Below are 17,239 nucleotides of genomic sequence, written 5' to 3' on the forward strand. Positions count from 1 at the left end.
GTTTTGAAGCAAACTATAGTCTTGGGCTAAAGAAATGTATTTTATAGCAAATTGTACTTTCAAGCTGATAAAACCTGTTTTTATAGTGAATTTTAATTCAAAAATAACCTGTTTCATAGCAAACTGTAGTCAAGAATCAGTAGTTAATATTGTTTTACAAAACATTACTGTAAGCCTTATACCTTGTACATATAGCTTAGTAGTAGGTAATAACTCATAGTGAGTTGCACTCAACTGCCAAAAATTACCTGTTTCATAGCAAACTGTAGTCAAGAATCAGTAGTTAATATTGTTTTACATAAAATCATTACTGTAAACCTTATACCTTGTGCATATAGCTTTGTATTAGGTAATTACTCATAGTAAATAGCACTCTACTGCCAAAAACTTCTTGTGCCAGTTCTGTAAATTTGCACAGTTTCATAGTAAACTATAATTTAAGACTAAAGCCTTCTAAATCAGAGTATGGTTCTGATTTATAGCAATTCATATTCTTGGTCAAAGTCATCTGTTTCAGAAGCTGGTATAATTTTTGAACAAGCTTTAGTCCCTTGATAAACACTTCAGTCATTGTTGTTGGCATTATTTCACTGTGAGATGCAGTCTAGGCTAAGTCTTTTTGTGTGAGGTGCTAGTGCTGATTTATATTGGGCTGTAGACTGAGAACAAAACTTTATATTATTAGTTTTTGTAGTGTTTTGTAATAAGCAGCATATTTTATGGATCAAAGGCTCTTGTCCTTTGTCAGCATTTTGTACCTTTTCATTGTTAATGTGGTTGCATTAATCTTCATATGCCAAAACTAAATCAAACTCTTACTATTTAACACGGAGTCATACATTATTTTAGAGATGAGCATTTAGAACAAAATGTTTTGCTAGTAGTTTCAAGAAAGTTGCAATGTGTTCTTTAAATAAAAGTGACCAAGTGATATATTTTACAGTTCATTTTGAACTTGATTAATTGTTTTGTTTATATACATTCCATACTTTTGATATTCAACAACTTTATAAAAACTATATTTGAAACAGAGCTGAGAAAAGAATAAATTTAAAAGTAGGATGCTTAAAATACAGTGACAGAGAAAAAAAATTATACAGTGAATCAATAAATTGTGCCATAACTCTCATTGTTAGTGTAAAGTATTTCTGGTTGTCAAAAACTAATATTACAATAGTAGCCTTAATAAGAAAACAAAAAACTGTACTATTACAAGCTTTTTTTTGATATATTATTATAGTGACACTAATGATTATACATAGTATAAACATTTTATTACATGCATTTAAAATGTTTAATTTTTGTTTTCCAACACTTTGGTCATTCAAATGCTGTGCAATTTATAGATTACATGTGTGAAATTAAGATTGAAGTAGTAGAACTATTGATTTCATCAGCTTGTAGTAAATTTTTACTAGGAAGGAAATTCAGATATACATTTTGATATTTGAATATCTCTTGTGCTCAACCATGAATGCCAGCCTATTTATTACTTCAATTTTAAATGCAGATTGGTAGCAACATTAGATCCATGTGTGTCTGTTAGGAATTCAGTTTTCTTATCAAACAGTCTCCAACTTTATCTTCAACTCTAAAAGCATTTATTCATTCAAGAAATTGTATCTAGTCAAATTAATATGTGAAAAATATATTTGATAAAAATTTCTTTAGTTTGATTCTGTATAAACAGATGAAGTTATGGACTCTGAATATTATAAGAACCAAATAAATTGGTAATTTATTAAAAGTTCTAATTAGTTAAAATAGATTGAAAATGATCATGTGACTTTAGTTGGTTGTTGAGGTGTTTCTTTTAATTATGGATTTTACATAAAACACTACATCAAATTTTAAGTTTATTGAAAATTCCAACAAAATATGAATTGACATGTTATAATAAAATTACTTTTTGATGCTCAGGTGGAGACCACATACACATTGTGTATAAAAGTTACCATAAGTAATTAACATGTTCTTTTTTAATTAAACTTTTTTAAACTGTAAGTCACATTTTATTCTGTTGTTAACCCTTTATTGCATACATTATGAAAACACTGTGAGAAAAAGGTTTATTTTACATCCACTCAAATAGTCCTAAACTGCACAAAAAATTTTTTGTAAAATATTTTTGGTAAGTTTTCAATGATTACATTACCTATTAGTAACGTTGTTTAGTTGAGGAATCAACAAAGTAATTCTATGGTTTATTTACACTGTTACTTGGAAGTAAGAACATTTAGCCACAGAATTGAAGTATTTGTATGTGTACTAAGCAACAAAGATAATTTGTTACCTTTGTATTACAATGTGCAATAGAAAATTAAGAGTGTATATGTTTTAGACCAGCCAACTCTCCATTGAGATTGTTTCTTAAAATAGTTAACTACACAAGACCTAGTATTGTAATCTGACATCTGATGAAGGATCTGTGTGATTAAACTATTAGTCGTTTTAAGTTGCACCTAATTTTAGTATTAAAAGTATTTGAAGATACCATAAGCTATAATTAGGTAATTCTTTACTTTACCTACAGTAGTAATTTTGTTACACATATAAAACAAATATTATATTTGACAAACTGAATGATAGTTACAAAAGTACATTATTAATTTACATAGTGTAATGTCATTGTTTACTTGCCATATTGAATTTTCAGCTAGATGTTTTTTTAAGATATTGAACTTAATACCTCAAGTTGTAAGTTTTCTGATAAATATAATTTTATAAATTAAACTGTCATTACATTTAAAGGGTTATTGCTGGAAATATTATTGTACTTTCTTCTGTAACATTGTCACATAACAGTTTGCAGTTTAAGCAAGTAAAACTGCTAGAATATATGTGGCATGAAATCTATACATTTTCTTGTCCAAAATAATGTACAAGTTTTGTTTCCAAAATGTAGTTGGTCAGTTGTTTTTTTTTTTTGTTTTATGTTGATCAAATTTTTTTATTTTAAATTTGATTGATGTTTTTCTCAGTTTAGTTGTGAATATGATATTTAGATAAATATTTTTATACTGAATATTTCATCAATGTAAATTTTGATGGTTATAAAGAAAATATATTGAGAAACACTAGCATTGTATCTTTCAGCTTATATACAGCCTTCTTTAGGCTATTTTCTGTAATATATTTTATATTCTCTGTTGTTGTAATGTTACTTTTGTAATGTTTACTTTATTTTCTTTTCATCCAGTTACATCCCTTTTGCACTTAAATAGTATGTAACCTGTTTATAAACTTGTATTTTAATAATGCTTTGCAACTCATTTTAAATTCACTATAACATTCTGTAATTTTTCTAACAAAATGCCCTTATGCACTGTAAGATTTTATATATTACTGATTGGATTTAAGGTGAAAAATTAATCAAGTATAAATATTTTTGCTTTATTAGTTTTCCCATGTGTATTAATTAATGCTCATTATCAAGATTTTGTTATTCATTTTCTCATTGGTGCATTAAGTATTTGTACAGTACAAGGTTTTTAATTGGTAAACTGTTTAAAAAAGTTGATTGTTTCAACCTCTGTGAACAGTTGTTACTTTTAATATGTCCAACTTCTTCTGTAGACAGCATTTTCAACAATTAACAGAGGCTAAGAGAGATGGTTTAATACATTTCAGTGTGTGACAAAAAACTTAAACAGTGTTCATTAGTCAAATTACTCGCAAAGGATCTGAATTCAAACTTGTACACTAAACACTGAATATTTGATTTCAATTTGAATTTAGCTTGTTATTCAGAAAAAAAGGATGATTACATTATACTAAAATGGTTTTGAAGCTTCACCATACCATTATAGTCCATCTTTCCAAGTCCTGTCTGATTACTAAACATCTGGACAAATAGCCCTAAAGCATCATAAGGCTTTCATGTCAAAAGCAAACTTCTCATTCTTGCTTGCTTTCCATAATTTACCCAGTGCAGTAAAATGATGATTTCCCAGTGACTTGAATGGTATGTCCATATGAAATAGCATGAATACCCATTTCATTCTTCAGCTACTTGAGGTTTACAACTTTTGAACCAGAGGTAGGCCTGTAAATCTTTATATTAGTAAACTCATAACCTGTTTGTTTCATTTCTGGATATTTATCATTATTATATTGTGTACTGTTGCCTAGGGCACACAAACAGCTTTAGGCATTAAAAAAATTGTGTTTGTGGATTCCCACTTTGCTTATTATAGCTAGGGTACAAGTAGCTTTCTTAATGGTGCTGGGGCTCCAAAATTGATTCATGTACCTTTGTTTCCTAATTTCTTTAAGTACAAAGAATATTCCTGATTTGGAAATATTATTATCTGAGTTTATAAATATTTTATGTTAAAGGGTGTTACATTTCCATTCACTAAAACAGTTTTTGGTGGCATCACACTACATATGCCAAATAATGTAAAAAATGTAATTCTAGTACATTCCATTTCATTTCAACTTTATATTGGATGTATTTGTCTCATGAGTAATTGGTTTAATATTCAAAATTGTTTTAATATAATGTCTTCAATCCTTTATAAAAAAATTTTTAGCCTTATAGATAATGAAACTTTTTAAATCTAGAAATATAGATTAGATATATTTTCTTTTAATACAAGATCTTAATAAACAGGGAGTTCAGTAAGGTCCAGTTTTATCATTCAAAATATTTTACTGAGTGTTCAGAAGATTTCCAAGCAACATTCAAACTATTTTAATTTTTTATCAACATTAATTTACAATAAGCTTCAATATTTTATAGAAAATTCATAATGGAAAGTGAGTTTCAGAGTCAATTAAATAATGCTTGAGATAAAAAACAAAATTGATACTAATCTTTTCTGAGAGAAGCAAATATCCAAGTGACAGGTGGTACTATATGTGTTCAAAACATAGTTAAGATGTTCCAATTACACACTGAAATTTTATTAATTTTTTATTTCATAATTTTGTTAACTTCAGTATTAGACTGCTCAGGTATATCGGTTGTCTTTTATTGTTAATAAAACACTTCATTTACTCAGGTTTGTTAGTCATCTTACAAAAGAAATTGATTCTTGGTTTTAATGTTTATGATACTTTTGGAATTGTTTATTTATTTAGTAGTAATTAGTAATTTAAATATAGTGGAAAAAGTAGTAATGTATTCACGGAACATGGTCGATGTTTATAATATAAATATTATGAAATTGTTTTCATGGCATCCAGTATTAATGAAAAGCTTTTTGAACTAAATAATTAAATGATTCTTTTGTTCTTACCTCTTAGCAATTTGTTATTTTTTTAAAGTTTATATAAAATAAACCCTTAAAAACTGAGAAAATATCATTTGCAGAATATTCAGTCATCAGTTTTACAAAAAATCAGAGTAGATTATACCTAACGAAATTATTTTAAAATGTGTTGTAATGACATTCTATCATTGTAGTTCATTTTAGTATCTTGTTTTCTCTTAGAAGTCATGCATTTTCAATATTTAAAAAAATATTCAAATTTCTTTTAGTACTGATGTTTTAAAAAACACTAAGAACATTAGTCCATATCATGGTATTTAAAACTCGTATATATTTTGTTCACTAGACCATGACATGCAAAAACATCATAGAAAAATTTCTCTTAGAAGTATTAACTCACTATTGTTCTTTATATTGAGCTTATTTTTATATATATTTATATATATATAATGTTATTATCTACTTGGGTATTTTCTGGACTTGGTACATGTGGTTGTCATACATAAATAAATAGGGTTCAAGTATGAAAGTTAAAGTAGTGTATCTAGCAATTTTTTATATCTGAAATCATAGAAGACGTATGTACTAGCATACATATAAGTTTGTCCTCGCATCTGGGTTATATTTCCATTGTCATTGTGAAATCTGTGATTTTGCACAAAGGAATAAGGAGCAAGAACAAAACTGGCCAAGTAATCTGGACTGTATTAGACAAAATAGTTTTTTTTTTTATGTATGTCTAATCGCTTTTTGAAATAGAAGTATTACAATTAATAAAATCAAGAAGCCATTTGGATTTCCATGTGTCTTTTATTGAAAAAATATACCAAAGTAAAATAACTTTTTAATAAAAAAAATCATTCAACTGAATTGCATTTTTTACAAACGTCTATAAAAAGTTACATACTTCTGAAATACTATTGGATGTATCAAAACTAACTACAAGCTAATTTAATTGGAATTTGTGCATTCCACGTTTTAGTAAGTTTTGTTTTGTCATACTTGGATTTATTTTGTGGTATTCCAAGAAGAACCAGAAGCTGATTCAACTACATCTGGATAAGACACTACAAAAGAAATTTGTGTAAATATATTGCTAAGTGAAAGATAGCTAATAAATGATGTATTAAACAAATCATACACTATATGATATATAGTGTATATGATATATATATAAAACAGAACAATAAATTCATCACTTTTAAATTTAAGTAAAGTTAAATGTGATGGCAACTTACCAGTACTATAGTTGTGACAATATCCTCACATTACTTTGGTGAGGGAGGATCCCTCAGTATTAGATGAAATTCAGGACTTATTTCAAAGTACTGGAACATTTTCCAGAGATGAGAGATCATCCATCATATTTTCTTAATATGTTTAAATGGTACAAAGTGTCACCTAAAATAATTAGAGATATAACTTGGCAATATCATAAAAATAAAAGTAACACGGATAGAAATAAAATGGTCTATTATTCTATAAATATCCACCCAAATCATATTTCGTGTTATCTTTAGGATATACTCATACGTAAGTCTAGTGTAGGGGGTGCACAGATATCAACAAAATTGTTATAACATATCATTTAGCCTAAATCTTCATTTTTTACGAGTAATATTGGCTTTTGGAGTCGTGAAAACCCTACTTCGTTAAATAAACACGAAAATTAACGGGGGTTGCTTTATTTATTCATTCAATGTTAAATTCGCATGCTGTGTTAGTATATAATTCTCTCATTGCAGTTTAGGAAGACTGCTGTATACACCAATAATACAAATTATGGTACCATATGATGTATATCATTTTTTATCGTGTTTTAAGAAGTATTCGACACCTACTGTTGTCTCCAATGCTTTCAATATGCAAAGTCTATGATATTTCCTGTCTTAGAGCTTTGGTTAGCACTAGTTGCATCAAAGATTATCATATTTCGATGGTTCATATGATGCTAAAACGTGCACCCTAATACTAGAAATAAACGATTTTATAATACTAAAATGTTTTTGTTTCGCTTTACAGTTTCTTCAGGAGCGTTCACCTAAAACCCAAACCGAAAGTAACAACACGGAATTCTATAGTCAGTGCAGAACGGCGTGGCTATATTGGAGAAATAAGTTAAAATCAGTGAAAATATAACCTAAAGCTCTCAACCTATTGCTTACATGTCGTTTAACATCTCTTGAATTTTAGCACTATTTATATCCCTTATGCTCCTAGCAAGCCTTTACTGCTGCTATTTTATTACAACCATGTCACCTGTGTGGATGTGATGGGATGTGCCTGTTATGTGACATCAACTGGCCATTGCATTGAGTTTACATTGTTTGCAAACCTTCAACTAGATACTTAATATGGTATTCAAGAAGCATATTTGTTTTCTGACACTATAGAGTGGCTGCATTAGTCAGTTGCTTTGAGCTTTGTTCACCGTCATGGGCTCTGGAAACTGGCAGAGCCGAATTCAAAGCTGCTAATAATGCTTGTTACTGGTATCTTCTGCTATATCGCTTCAGATCACATCACCAACCACAGAAAGCACTTCAGTAAGAGATGAGACGTTTCAAACCTATGTGGTGCTACAAGGGTTGGCTTAACTCACTGATGAATATCTTATCACAATCTGAGGAATATATGCTCAGGAATTCCCTCAGTACAGTCTCAACACAATGCCTTGTACATCAACAATTTCCTAGCCACCAGAGAACAAGATAAAAAAGAAATAGGAAACACTTTCTAAATCTTATCCCAGGTGACATTGAACTGGAAGTAGAAAGACTATACCGAACTTAATTCAAATTTTCTTCTGGCCTTGGTCTCTGACCAGCTGGCACAGGCATGAGCCTGCTAGAAAGAGTTGAAAATGTGCAAAATATCCCAGCCCTGTTTCTGAGCCTTCCATACATGCTCTCAGGCAGGAGTTCACTGTGGTCAAGGATACTACCATTGGAAACGTTTCGAGGTTTTGGAATAAAACTAACGACTACTTGAATAACATAATCAGTTATTCCTTCACACAGTCGTCAATTCATGGAAGACTAACAACAGTAGATTTAAGTTCTGAAAGACTAATGAGGGAGAGCCAGTCAACTTGCTCCAACTTCCACAATGACACACGAGTTTGTTAAGTCACCTTAAAAAAATATCACTACCCTGTGTATCCCTACCAACCCTCCAAGAAAAATGGGGAAAAAGTAAAAGTGGGCAGATAGATAGATCAATAGCAACCAAAGACTAACTAGGTCCATGAAAAGAGGTAAAGAAACCAGTACTGAAGATGAAATAGTTGTGATCTTAGAGCATATGCTCCACAAAACAACGCCTCCCATCAATCATAGCGCTACCCCACAGAGGATTGTGTCAAGGTGAAGAAATGAGATTGCATCTTGTCAGTAAGGTCATCTAGGTCTGATTGATCGTGAATATTTTCTCGTAACAGGCGAAGAAAACATATCGTGATGGTACAACCCATAGAAATATGGACGACCACAGCCCTCACGGACACATTGAGTGGCACAAATGTGTTACATCTCCATCAAAACATTCATCACACTGGAAGCTGAAAATAAATAGAGAAAATGTTACAAAATTAGAAAAACTATTAGTTGAGGAAAGATCACAATTAAAAATTGCATAAGTATTGTATATTCTTCTTTATTAATGAAATAATAAAATTAATAACAAGTTATTGAAAGTGATAATAATATAAAATAAGAAATTCTTAAATTCAAAGATAATTCGAATATGTAAATCATTTTCAGGAAATCCGGTTATCAGGGGGGAGGGGATTAAGACGGGTCTATAATTCCAGGTCCAAGCTTTAGCAGAGCAGATGAGTCAGAGAAAAAGTACCAGTACTGTGGTGTAGAGTGTATTTTTGCAGTCATAAAATTTCATTAAGAGCAAGTACCAAAGTAGTTTGTTCTCTGCATAACGACATTTACTTTGAAATACTGGAGTTATTAGCTTAGTATGATACATTTCTTGTTGAACACATTAAAAAATGTGCAAATAGGGGAAAAATCATGATTTATACTTATCCTCAACTGTTTGTGACGAATTAATACAAATTCTAAACAAAGAAGTTTTTACTACTGTTATCCAGGAAATTTAAACATCCAAGTATTACTCAGTGTATGTTAATTCTATACTAGACATAATCCACACAGATCAACTGACAATACTCTTTTTTTTTTAGAAACAATGACTATGAAGAGAGATTTGCTATATTATTACCTATAAGTAATCACACAGGAGTATAACTTACTAGTACTTTCATTAAATTTTGAAAAGAATGATATAATACCGTGAGCAGTCCTACGACAATGCATCCAATATGAGCAGCGATAAACTGGCATGCAAGTTTTATTCAAAAAGAATAATCCACTTGCAGACTATGTTCCCTGCTGTGATCATTTGCTTAGTTTGTGTTCTCAAGACGACTGATACGGGTATTAAAATTTTTAATTGAAATAAAGTACAGAACAACGTTTCGACCTTCTTAGGTCATCTTCAGATTTGTTTGTTTTTATTTGAGAATACATTTTTATTTCAAGCGGGTTTTTCGTCATCACGATTTTGCTTAGTTTGGTTGTACATTGTATTGCGAACTGGTGTAAAGCTTGTTTATTCTTTGCATTTGTGCAGAAGCTTCATATGTGTTTCTCAGCTTCAACCTGCCTGTAAAAGCCTAAAAATGTGCTTCAAAAACTCATGTTCCTAATAATAAAGGTGGAGCACCCACTCAGTCACAATACAAGCTTTAAAAATTAGGTAGGAAGCCATAACGAAAGTTTTTGCTTCCATTACAAATAATGACTTTGAAAAGCCTTCAGTTGGAACAACAAGAAATAGTTTCAATCAGAATTATGGAGTGTCATCCTGAGAAAGTTTCATAAGTCGTTCCTCGCAAAACTCATAAATGTAAGTCAATACAACTCCTAATCTGCAAATATTTCTCAAGATATTCATGCATGAATTACAATATTTATTTACTGAATATAAGGAAAGGGTAAACAATTGCCAGGATACAAGATGTATAAGGTCCAAAGATCATTGAAAAAGAAATGGAATATGCCGATTGGACAAAAGGATAATAAGAACAGTAATTTTCTAAACTTCAGACGTTCTTAACCGTAACTGATAAACTGTCGTTTGTACTAAACAACAAAATAGTGGCATATAAAAACTTCAGTTGGGTTTCCACGAAATTTAGAGTACATGCCTATAGATGGACTCCACTATGCCATCAAAAAGTTAATTAGTATGTATCCTAATGGCATGGAAGGTTGAACAAAAGGAAAGTTGTTCAATTTGCTACCCGCTACAAGACAGAATTATTTTTTTAAACAACCACAGAATGCAAGGAACACATTACCAATTTTTCTGTTTCTGTGTGAATTCAAATTATTAGCACAATCTTCAGCTAAAAATTTAAGATGCACTGAGGGTTATGCAACACAATTTGAACAATCTTCAATCAATATTTGTTTGTTGGCATGTTATATCCAAAGCAACACTAACTACTCTAACAGTTTGAGCTACTTCACTCTTGTACATTGTATCAATTATTACCTCAATGACTGGTAAAGTATTTTTGATATAGTAAAAAACCAGAACTAATCTTATAATAATGATCTTATTTTGGAGATTATGACTGTATGAGCAAGCATAGATTTATGTTTTGTAAGGAAACAGTGTTTCAGAAATCACTTCAACAATACAGCGTTAGAATTAAGTTGTTGTGTTACCTGAGAGCATGAATGCCAAAAGAGATTATAACACTATCTTCTACATGCATTCATGCAGTTCGCTGCTTTCGTGGATCTACTTGACAATTTTATGCTTTCATTAGAGAACTACAGTTCATCTAGGGGATAAGCTATATTGTTATGAATCTATAGGGCATATAAACCCAAGATTCTAATATTTGAATCAATAACTTCCACTATTATTCTTGCATGCCAGTAATGGCACCAATCATGGTACAGAGTCAATTTTCTCCATACATTATACTTCGATCGCCTTTTGTGTTTATTGGCTGAAGTGATGGTTGCTTTTATAGTGACTGATACACTACAAGTTCAAGAAGTTTTGGCAGCGTCTATTTCATCTAAAAATTATAACTCAATCTGTATAATATCAAGCCTTACTTGATACTATAGAGTTTGCACTAACCACAACTCTTAAAAAAAAACAATGCAGATTTCTGTCAGATCAGTAAGCAGGTCTGATCTTAAGCTTGATACTTTAAATTAATAGATAAGTTTGTTATCTTCAAGCCTATTGTTCATTTTCGTTCTATTTGGAGGGTGTTTGAGATCCTGAAAACACAAAGAAAAATCACACTAGAAATGATAAAGTCGGTCACAACTACAAGAGAATTTCTTATTTTCCTTTGAGTTTTTTTTTTTTATTTGTATTATAAGCACTGCTGGTATGGCATGTTGGTTATACTACTATAGCTCAGGCTAAACTAAGTAGTGTTTGTGGATGTAGTGCATGTGCCATTGTTTCTTGCAACTTGTGATTTGTGCGTTCAAGAAGTGCATTTCTAACAGAATCTTTGCAGTGTATTTCACGATGAAAACTTGAAAGTAAAGTTTTTATACTTTGTTGTCACATACATAGCCTTTGTTGGACATAATATCTCCAAACCCCAAAATGTATGTATTCAGGTAAGTTTCACAGGCACTACAATAATGTGTTGTATTCTTATTTACATTTGGTGTATTTTCTACTGTGTTGAATTGCTGATGAAATTCTGTGACCATGGCTTTCCAGCTGTAGAATTATTCTTTAGTTCAGGGGATCCCATGCAGCTACCCGATGAAGCTATTTAAGGAATTAGTATAATGTTTTTTAGTGAATATCTAAATGATGAAAGTAAAATTATGTTTATTGGATTGCGATATATAATTATTCTATCTCTTGTTTTTTAATAAAACTTGACTTTCTTTTTCACAGCAGGCAGAGCGTTTTCTGATACGTAATTTGAAAACTGACCAATTTTATACTGAACAATAAATTTATTTACTTGGAATAATGCTTCTCATTATTTGTTCACTTATGATTACTTATTTTTTCCTTGTTGTCTATGTTCATTTTATTCTTTATTTAACATTTTCTGAACCTGAAGTGTATTACAGATTTTTGCACCTTTTTTGCACGAAATTGGTGCACTCAAATATCTCAGATTTAGTTATCAAATTACATTTTAGTATAATGTTTTTGAGGTGGTTATTTTAAATGTACTCTTTTTCTGTTTTATTCTAACTCTGTACGTTTTTAAGCCACAACTATAATAAAACAACATGTTCTGAGAAGAACTTATGGTGGAGAGAAATACGATGTGGTTTAGGTGAGAACATTACTTGATAATATTTTGTTATTCTAAGGTAAAACCGATTCTCCCAGTAATAAATAAAAAAATCTTCAGAATAACTACGATGCAATTCTAGATTGCTTGCTTAGAATTAGTGTGTGAAAAGATAAAGACTGGACACATATATGAAACACAAAATGAAAACAGTCTTCTTTCAAAAATACAAAAGAATTGTGTTTATTACAATCTTAGCCAAATTATTTGCATATACTTCTATATCGATTTTTGTCTGCATGCATGGAATAGTTACCGAGTAAATGTCCGAGTAGTAAAAGAGAAGCTAGCACAAGATCAGTGAAGCATGTTCGAGTTGTTATTTTTCTGACTGTATAAGCTGTTTTAAGCATTTTTTCATCAAAGCATACATACGCACCTGTTTTGTATAAAAAGGTGCATTTTGGGAATAATGTTTTTGAAACAGATCACTGCTTTATTCACACAAGTTCACTATATTTAGTGTAGAATTATGCCTCATCACGTGTCAGAAGTTATAAGGCATCAAATTGTTTGACTACCCTGAAATTGTATGAAGCAAATGGACATTGCCAAAAATAGGGTACCCTCAGTGTACTGTATTCAGAATCATTAAACGCCATCAGATTATAGGAAATGTTGTTCGAGAAAGTCTACCGGTAGATGCCAAAAATTATTATTCGAGATAGCCATGTTTAGATCAGGTTAACACTTCAAAGGTGAAAAAAGTATTGACACCTTACGACAGGAATAGCATGACCACATTCATTCCAAGGTATCCACAAGAACAATGAAAATGAGATTGGCGAAACAGGTTATTTTGCAAGAAATGCTGTCTGCATACCAATATTAACCAGAATTCATCGCTGCCAGCGTGTTACTTGGGCAATACAACATGCTAATTTATAGTTAAGACACTCTTGAGAAGCCATCTTTACAGAAAAGTTCTATTTCTGTCTTGTTAAGGATGATGGTAGGATTTGTGTTCATTATTTGCCTGGAGAGCAGATGAGGTGATGCAATACACATTTGAGCAGCTATTCATCATGGTCTACATTTATGGTCCAGGTTTTATTACAGTATTCACAACTGCTTTTGCTGTAGGCTAGCGAAACAATATTAAATACTAATAAATAAGAACAAATGAGCATTCCCTATTAAGAATCACTACCATGGTTCATGATGGTAATCCACTAGATATATATATATGTGTTTTTGTTCAAACAACAGTTTACGAGTGAATATCTTTCAGATACAGATTTTGGTCAGTCGGTATGGTTGACATGGTACATTCATCAAATCCTAAAAAAAATTGGAAACATCGACTATTCCTTCCTGTGAAGTGTGGCTAGATTGTTGAGAGAGAACTTCACCATTGTTTTTATAAAGCGAGGAAGTCGAGATAATGAAAAGTATCTTGAAAAATATTTTTTAGTAATTTGGAATTGCTTGGATGCCTCAGGGTTGATTAACTTCCAAAATTGACCCTATCCTGTCCGTTTAATATTGAAAATCATTGTCAAAGTAGATGCATAAATAAACACATTTCATATGTTGTTTCTTGCAGTTGTGTTTATTTATTCATCACGAAGTTCAAAAACAAACAAACAAGCCTTCTCTCTAGTCTTTCACTGCTAAATTAGGGGCGGCTAGCACAGATATCCGTCGTGTAGCTTTACGCGAAATTCAAACCAAACCAAAATTGTGGTCTATTTTGAAGAGTGAAAATTCGAAAAAAAAGAGTGAAAAATGAGCACACACATTATTAAGGAAAAGGAGACTCAAAACATGAGGTATTTAGTTCTAGAGTAACGATCACATCCTGGTTCCATCAGCAAAGCAGAAAGAGATCCAACTAGTTGTTGCTCTTGCATAACATTACTCCGTTGCTTTCATAGGCGATCTTACTGAAATTATAGTTCAGAATGGTAAAGAAAGCACTTTGGGAAGCTTACAACTCCATCATATCATGTGGAGTCTATTGATTAGGCAGATTGTCTCTCGCCTTGAAGAATGACTTAAAGTAAGAAAAACAAGCGAAAGAGCTTACAGTGTTGATCAATGAATCAATTTTTGTCACAATTAAAGATAACCTCTGCATCTCCATTAGTCATGTCAATAAAAGATGACTGTTGTAACAGCTTTTGTGGGACTGGTTGTTGTTCAAACAAGTAATGAAAACTTGTTCAATGCATTTAAGCAGATCTGGCAGCTGTGGGACTTGATTACATGCATTAGCTCTTCAAGTGATGGTGCTTCCACAGTGATCAAAGAATGGAATTTAGTGCAGATTAAAAATGTTCTACATTGTATAAAGAATAAGTACATGTATCATTCACTTGCACTTTGCATTCAACAAACTTTTGAGAAAATGTCATCTAACCGCGGCTTCTTACTCAAGAAAATTCCAAGGTGGCTCTCCAAAAGTATCAAATTAATAGAAGCTTTCAAGAATCCAATTAAGGTAATGAATCCAAACTTTAAATAGTAGGGGAAACCAACTTCATTACAAAAAATGTTGATGAAATGCAATGTCATTTACAATATTCTAATCAACTGAAAAAAACTTATTCCTGTATAAGAGCTAAAATGCAGGCCACTTTTTGCTACAAAGCGTGTACGTTATTGAATATATTGAATGGCCATGTAAGTTACTCCTTCCTCCAGTTGTGTCTACGTTTGAGAGGGTAAATGCCTTCTTCTAGACCAATGATATAGATCCTGTTGAAATGGCCAAAGAGCCATTTCTCCACCAAATGTTACTACATATTATAGTTTATAGAGCAAAAAAGAGTTGCTGCAACTTTCAAGTGTAGAGTGGAGCAAAGCTCACCCTCAAGGCAAAGAATTATATGCTCAAGTAAGAAAATACTAAAGGATCAAAATTAAAAGTGGAAAAAATAACCGAAAAAAGACGACAAACATTCCTTATAGAAGTCGTGAGCCAAGATGAAGAAAGGCTTCCTGCAAGTGAATGTCTGTTTAAAAGACTCAAGTTGTCCGAGTCCAAAATAGTCGTTTCTCAAACCGATCTAGTATTATATGCAACACTGCCAATGCAATACATCACTGACGATCCTGGAAACTTTTCAGTCATAGAATAATGATATAGAAAGATTTTTCATGTCAAAATAGGCATCATCAAACGTTTTTGATGGAGAGATACTTTTAGATACCGTTCAATTCTGGAATACTCAGATATGTGATCAGTAAGGGAGACGGCCTTTTCAAAATATCGCAAAGTATGCTCTTCTTACTTTACCACGCCAGTCACCAACGCCATATATGAGGGCATTTTCTCTCAAGTCACAACTCTGAATACCAAGTTAACAAATAGAATGCAGAATGAAATGTTGGATGTGATCATGAGAATTCAAGCAACATCAAAGGTTGGCGACAAATGCTGGAAGGATTTTAAAGCAACGAAAGAGATGCTACAACACTTTAATGCTGCGTTTAAGTATAACAATCAGGAAAAAAACAATGAAATCAATCTTTGAGAATATATGCGAATTACGTACGTAATTAAATGTTTTCAAGGCAATATGATATTTGTTTGTTTGGTTTGTTTTGAATTTCGCGCAAAGCTACTCGAGGGCTATCTGCACTATCCGTTCTTAATTTGGAAGTGTAAGACTATAGGGAAGGCAGCTAGTCATCACTACCCATCGCCAACTCTTGGGCTACTCTTTTACCAACGATTTCTAGTGTTGTAAGTCCACAGACAAACCGCTTTGCCACTTGGGAGGGAAATACGAGTCTTCAATTTTTCGAAAGAAAGTGGTCCTTTTAACTCATTTCATTTAACATCTCAGATTGTGTGCTGTGCTAATAATGGTTGTTTAGAATACATTCTAAAGTGGGATAAAATTTAAAATAAATTGAAATCGCGTTATGCTTAATTATGTAAAAAGTCCTTATTTGGAGTGTAAGATGATTTTAGATAAATAGAAAGTTGTTTTTTTTTATAAATGCCCAAAAAGTTGAAATGAAAATGAGTCCTTTTTAGAATTAGTTTTGGCAGTTCAGAAAGCAATATTAGTGTTAATAAGGAGTGATAAAAGTTATATTACTATTCCATGTTGAAATTAGCTTATTTGTATTAAAATAGTTTATTCGTACGTGTAACTTATCAAACTGCTCATTTTTATAATTTTTGGTTATGAGAAGTAATAATGTTTTTTACCTTTTTACAGTTGTTAACGTTTAGCTACAGTTTGTTGTCCTCGCCGTCTAATGTTAGCCTTCATTGGCCAGTAGTCTGGTAACTCTGTCTGGTTAATAAAGTTACGCCTATCTCATTTAGTCACAAGTGCATCACACAGTTTAAAAAAAAAAAGTTTTTAGGGTAATATAATAATCAAAATAACGCATCTAATAATACAATTACTTGCATACCTATTCCACTGAAAATTAACAGAAAACTCTGCAGTTAAAAAAACAAACGTAAGCAGGTGTATTAGTGTGTTAAACAGTGCCTATTCTTGAAGAACTCAGATTAACATATTTGAAAACACACTGATATATATTTACTTATCACAATATGTCTCAGTTAATAATATATATTTGTACTGTTAGCTGATGGCCATGTTGTATAATATTAAAGAAGGTAAAATACCATTCATAATATTTCATTACCAAATATTTCTTACTTTAATACTGCAGT

This window comes from Tachypleus tridentatus, chromosome 8 (assembly GCF_004210375.1).
Source record: "Tachypleus tridentatus isolate NWPU-2018 chromosome 8, ASM421037v1, whole genome shotgun sequence".
Classification (NCBI taxonomy): Eukaryota; Metazoa; Arthropoda; class Merostomata; order Xiphosura; family Limulidae; genus Tachypleus; species Tachypleus tridentatus.